At 58.7% G+C, this 5,417-nt stretch overlaps 1 pseudogene across 1 annotated transcript; it reads right to left on the bottom strand.

Moving 5' to 3' along the window:
• Positions 1-283: 283 nt before the first annotated feature.
• LOC309667930 (solute carrier family 22 member 20-like) lies at positions 284-3,951 on the bottom strand (annotated as a pseudogene). The gene is made up of 3 exons: positions 3,372-3,951; positions 3,188-3,291; positions 284-750 (listed from the first exon to the last, which is right to left on the bottom strand). The product of its transcript is annotated as a solute carrier family 22 member 20-like (transcript).
• Between the last annotated feature and the right edge of the window lie 1,466 nt (positions 3,952-5,417).

The following is a 5,417-nucleotide window of genomic DNA, read 5'->3' as shown; positions in this document are numbered from 1 at the left end:
TTAGTAAGTGGTTATTGCTGACTAACTCACACAGGAAGTGAACCCAGCCCTCTCAGCTTGCAGATGGGCAAATGGCAACCCAGGGTCCACGGCTCACTGCTGGCAGGGCCACCGCTGAGAGCCCAGGTGTCCCGAGAACCCTGGTGGGAGGTTGTGAGTTGAGGTCACCGGATGAGAATCCCAATGCAAAGACATCCAACGATGGGGCTGCCACCCCCTCCCCCCGCAAGCCCCCTCCCCTGCAGGCCCCTCCTTGGCTGGACTCACCCAGAGAGAGGGAGTTTAAGATGATGCCAGAGCAGTGGTTAAGAATCCGTCTGCCAATGCAGGGGACACGGGTTCGAGCCCTGGTCCGGGAAGATCCCACATGCCGCGGAGCAACTAAGCCTGTGCGCCACAACTACTGAGCCTGCGCTCTAGATCCCGCGAGCCACAACTACTGAGCCCACGTGCCACAACTACTGAAGCCCGCGCGCCTAGAGCCCATGCTGCACAACAAGAGAAGCTACTGCAAGGAGAAGCCCGCGCACTGCAGCAAAGAGTAGCCCCCGCTCGCCTCACCTAGAGAAAGCCCTCACGCAGCAGCAAAGACCCAACGTGGCCAAAAAAAAAAAAGATGATGCCGGAGAAGGTCATGCCCATCAGGAACTGGAAGAAGCAGTAGGCGCCGAAGGAGCAGAAGTACGCTGTGGCTGCCCCCGGAACTGCCAGCTGCAGGTACGACCGGACCAGGGGGCCTTGTGGCCCAGCCTGAGCCCGGCCATGGGCACAGGGTTAGGGTTCCTAGGAGGCAGCAGTATCCCCCATGCGGGCTGTGGAGGGTGGGTAAGAAGAAGCTACCTCCTCACCACATCTGAAAGCCACTTGTCTGTAATAGATGCGCACCCGCTGGGACCCAGGCACTGGCAGGACCAGGGAGGGAGAAGCCTGGTGTGGAAGGAAAGTGGGGATGAAGAGATGTATTCCCTCCTTCGTTCTTTCACTCCAGGAATATTTCTGGCTCCCTACCAAGCCCCTACTCTCCCAGGGTCGGGGAAAGACAGAGATTCTGCAAAGGCTCAGAGGCAGGTGCAGTGGGTTATGAGAGGGTCCCCTGAACAGCTCTCTGGCGGGAGGGAGCCCTCAAACCAGAACTCATGGGGGGCAAACCCTTGGCAGGGCCCAGGCTGGTGGGAGCAGGACCCCAGAGTCCAGTCTTTTGGTTCAGACTGAATGAGAACCTTCAGTTTTCACTTTTTTGTGAGCAGCGCACAAAACCCCAAGTTAACCCTCCTCTATCTCGTTCTTGAATTTCCCTCCAAAAGAAAACTGCAGTTAAGAAGAACCTTCATTCACGTCTACGTGGCACGTGCGTACCATGCCCGGGGGCGCCCCACTCACTCTGAGGGTGAGAACTTTAAAGATCTCTCCTAAATGGTGAAGACCACTTGACTCAAGTCTAAAATTGCTGAGGAAGAGAGGATGACCCCCTGACACCCTCGTGAACGTCTCTGGAGGGGGGTGCAGGCTTGCTCCTAGCCTGACCAGCGCCGCTCTCCAGATCAGCAGCCCCGCAGGGAACCTTGCAGGAACTGCTTGCCTCCATCACGCCTCATCCTCCCGGGTCTGGAGTCACCTGGAGACAGGGAGGGGAGATGCAGCAACAGCTAGGTACACGGGCACACTCTCACTGTAGCTCATGGCAGATTTGTGCTTGCTTACAAAGACCAGTGTTTCTAATGAACAGTATCATAAACTTGACTTTTTTTTTTTAATTAATTTTATTTATTTATTTTTGGCTGCCTCGGGTCTTCGTTGCTGCGCGCGGGCTTTCTCTAGTTGTGGCAAGCAGGGGCTACTCTTCGTTGTGGTGCGCAGGCTTCTCATTGCGGTGGCTTCTCTTGTTGTGGAGCACGGGCTCTAGGTACATGGGCTTCAGTAGTTGTAGCACGTGGGCTCAGTAGTTGTGGCTCATGGGCTCTAGAGCACAGGCTCAGAAGTCGTGGTGCACGGGCTTAGCTGCTCCGCGGCATGTGGGATCTTCCTGGACCAGGGCTCGAACCTGTGTGCCCTGCATTGGCAGGCAGATTCTTAACCACTGCACCACCAGGGAAGCCCATAAACTTGACTTTTGTAAAACAAACTGGACTAGTCATTTTGGGGAGGCCAGGGTGGGGCAGGCCTTGTTACACCACAGAGGGGTCCATGGCCATGGTAGGGGGGCCTTGGCACCGCCCCATTTGTAAGTGAGGGTCCAGGGCTGGAGCCCCAGCTTGGCCAGGTGAGCAGCATTTCTCCTCCACACACCCCATGATAGACTCATTCCCTCCCTTCCTCCCTTCCTTCCTCCCTTCCTTCCTCCCTCCCTTTCTCCCTCCCTTCCTTCCTTCCTTCCTTCTGTTACACAGATGTTCATTGATCACCTCTAAGTGGCAGGCCTGAGCTGGGGGCTGGTGACGAACAAGACACTATGAATAAGATACAGGCTCATACACAGAAAGACCGGACATGTCTTGACATGGGGCGACCAGGGCTATGACAGGACCACCTGTGAGGGGCCTGAAGCACCTTGCACACTCCAGGGTGTGGGGTCTGCAGTCCAGGAGGGCCCCCAGAACCTGAACAGTGAGAGGAGGGGCTGCAGGGAGGGGAGAGGAGGGGGGAGAGAGAGGGGAGGAGGAGCAGGGAAGGAATGGGAAAGAGGATGGAGGAGGCAAGGAGCCGACTCCATCAGAACCATGGTGTGTGCTGCATTTCCGGGCGTCTCTCTATCCTCAGGGGCCCTTTTGGTCAGTTGTGGCTCATCTGCACAGTGGGATGCAGCCCGGACGCGGGGAGGACAGGAGAGCTTTTTCTGAAGGAATACGCAGAGGCCACGAATGAGGTAAAAGCCATATACAAAACCATGTATGGGTGTGTCAGCATTTGTATAGAAAAGGGGGATGGAGCACATGTACATGTTCACCTGGATTGTATAAAATCATAAAAAATCTCTGTAAGGTACACGGAAACCAGGCTGCCCTGTAGAAATCACTGGAGTGTGGGGCAGAGGGGAGAACGCTTCCTTGCATACCCGCTTGTACCTTCTGGAATTTTGAACCTCATGAATGTATTGTATGTATTATCTATTTTAAAATACACAAACTTTAATAAAGAAAAGTTAATGAAGAGGCGCGGGAGGCTGGGACCCTCGTCCCCAAAGGCTCACCTGTCTGCAAGGCTGCCAAACACCGCGGCGCCCACCAGCACCCTGGCCATGTAGACAGACTGAGCCAGGTCTCGGAGGGCACGGGCCTCACACACCAGATCCCACTGCGGGGAAGGGAGGGACGCTCCAGCCTTGGCCTCGGGCAGCAGCCCCCCCGGCCCCCCACCCCGGCCCCCCCCCCGACATCCATCACGATGGTGGACGGGAAAACACTGCGGTCATAGACTGAGTCATCCTTGCGGCCCTTGGTGGCCGCCCCGTGGACGGAGGTGTTGGGGCCCAGGAGGGCCCACTGAGGCTGCGTGAAGTGTCGGCATGGCTCGGGGGGCCCCAAGCAGGTCCAGGGGTACGGTGGCCCTCAGCCAGGCCCCCGAGCCATTGACAGTGGCCGCAGTGTGGTTGGCGGGCCTTTGGCAGTAGTGGCGGGGCACGGCGGCCGTGAAGTTCAGTTGTGGCAGGCCAGCAGGCTGCAGGGCAGCAGCAGCAGGGCCGTGTAGACCAGCTGGAAGCCACCCATGCCACCCAGGGCGTCCAGCAGGCCTGTGAAGGCCATGGCCACGGGCCTGACCTGAGGCCCAGCCTCGGAGCCTTACGTAAAGGGGCTGGGATGGGGCCCTGGGAGGTGGAGGAACAGGCCGGGGTTAGGACCTCAGATGCCCCGTGTCCCGCAACTCAGAGGGTTTGGGTTACACCTCACAGGAGGCCTCCGGTGTCCCCAGGTCTGCAGCGCTCCCCCTCCTGCCAGGCCCTTTCTCCTCATTTCTCCCAGCCTCTCACCTCCGAGTTAGAAAAGCGAGGGGTCCTAAAGGGCCGTCTCACATCCCACTGCCCAGATCTGCAGGCTCAGCCCCCTGCCCATGGCCTTCGCAGGGGGGACCCCAGCTATAAATGTGGCACCATCATCACCCTCCCCTTTTCTCTGGAGGCCACTGTGAGGCATCTTCAAGAGCCCAATTCCAGGGGACTCCCCTGGCAGTCTAAAGGTTGAGACTCTGCGCTTCCAATGCGGGGGACGTGGGTTCGATCCTTGGTCGGGGAACTAGGATCCCACAAGCCGAGTGATGCGGCCAAAAAAAAAAAAAAAAAAAGAAAGCGCGCAATTCCAGCCTCAGCACACGGAACCCAGTCCTGTCCCTGGGCTCCCTTGACGCCGTGATTACAGCTGCTTGCCCCTCCCCCACTTCCCTGGAAGTCAGAGGCTGCATGGGAGACACTTGGAAAAAAGTCCTTGAAAAATGCCCGAATAGGGCAACCAAGAGGAAGCCCTGCTCTCCCTGCCCCCACCCCAGGTACTCTCCAGCTGGGGGTGTGGGAGGGGGCAGGGTCTCCGCTCATCCAGACCCCCAGTGTTCCAACCTCTCACCAAAGGAAACCCAATACAGAGAACTAAGCGGGTGGGGCCTGGTGCACCTGGCCCGCCGCCCCTCCACCTGGCCCCTCTCACAAACCAGCCCAGGAGTCCAGGAAGTGACGGACCACTCCCCTTGCTGATGAGGATGCTGAGGCCTAGCAGGACTTGGCCCAGGGACTCCCAACGGCAAAATGCAGACTCCAGGCCCTGTGCCCGACAGTCTGCCACTCGGGGCTCCACCTGGGGCTCCTGGTGGCCGAGGGCAGCCCCCACCCCCCAGCTGGGCTCCTTCAGTCTTTGCTCTGCAGACGCTGCTGCCCTGGTTTGCGGCTCACCCCTCCCCACGCTGTCCCAGCCCCTCCTCTACCCCCACCTCAACCTACTCTTTGTCTTATCTCTGGTAAGAAGAGCTGGGATCCCAGAGGGGCTGGAGCAGCTTATAGAAGCTGCATGTGTCTGGGTCACAGGGGCAACTCCCCTCCCCCACCCTCGAGAAGACTTAAAGGAGGCTCTGCGTCCTGGGGAGCTTCCTGGGGGTCAGGTTTGTGCTAAGTTAGGGGTTTGGGTTTCAGCCAGAGTCTCATGGGCAGGGTGTGCGGGGAAAGAAGAGGTCAGGGCTTAGAGGAGGGGGGCATGTAGGACCAGCAGGGCCATGTGGGACCTCAGCAGTATGGTCCTGTCCCTGCAGCAGGGGGGCCCCATCCTCCCCTCCCAGATGCCCAGGACTCCAGCAGAGGTGTGAGCCTCCAGGGCAACGGGGAAGGGGATGGAGGGCAGGGCAGGGGCGGGTGTGAGGCCCTGAGCAGTCCCTGCAGGACAAGGCTTGCTGTGCCCTCCTGGGCAGCAGGTTTAGGCAGAAACACACTCCAGAGTCAAAGG

The sequence above is a fragment of the Balaenoptera physalus genome (assembly GCF_965194825.1).
Source record: "Balaenoptera physalus genome assembly, chromosome: 10".
Taxonomy (NCBI): domain Eukaryota; kingdom Metazoa; phylum Chordata; class Mammalia; order Artiodactyla; family Balaenopteridae; genus Balaenoptera; species Balaenoptera physalus.
This window is presented reverse-complemented; position numbering and strand designations above follow the sequence as displayed.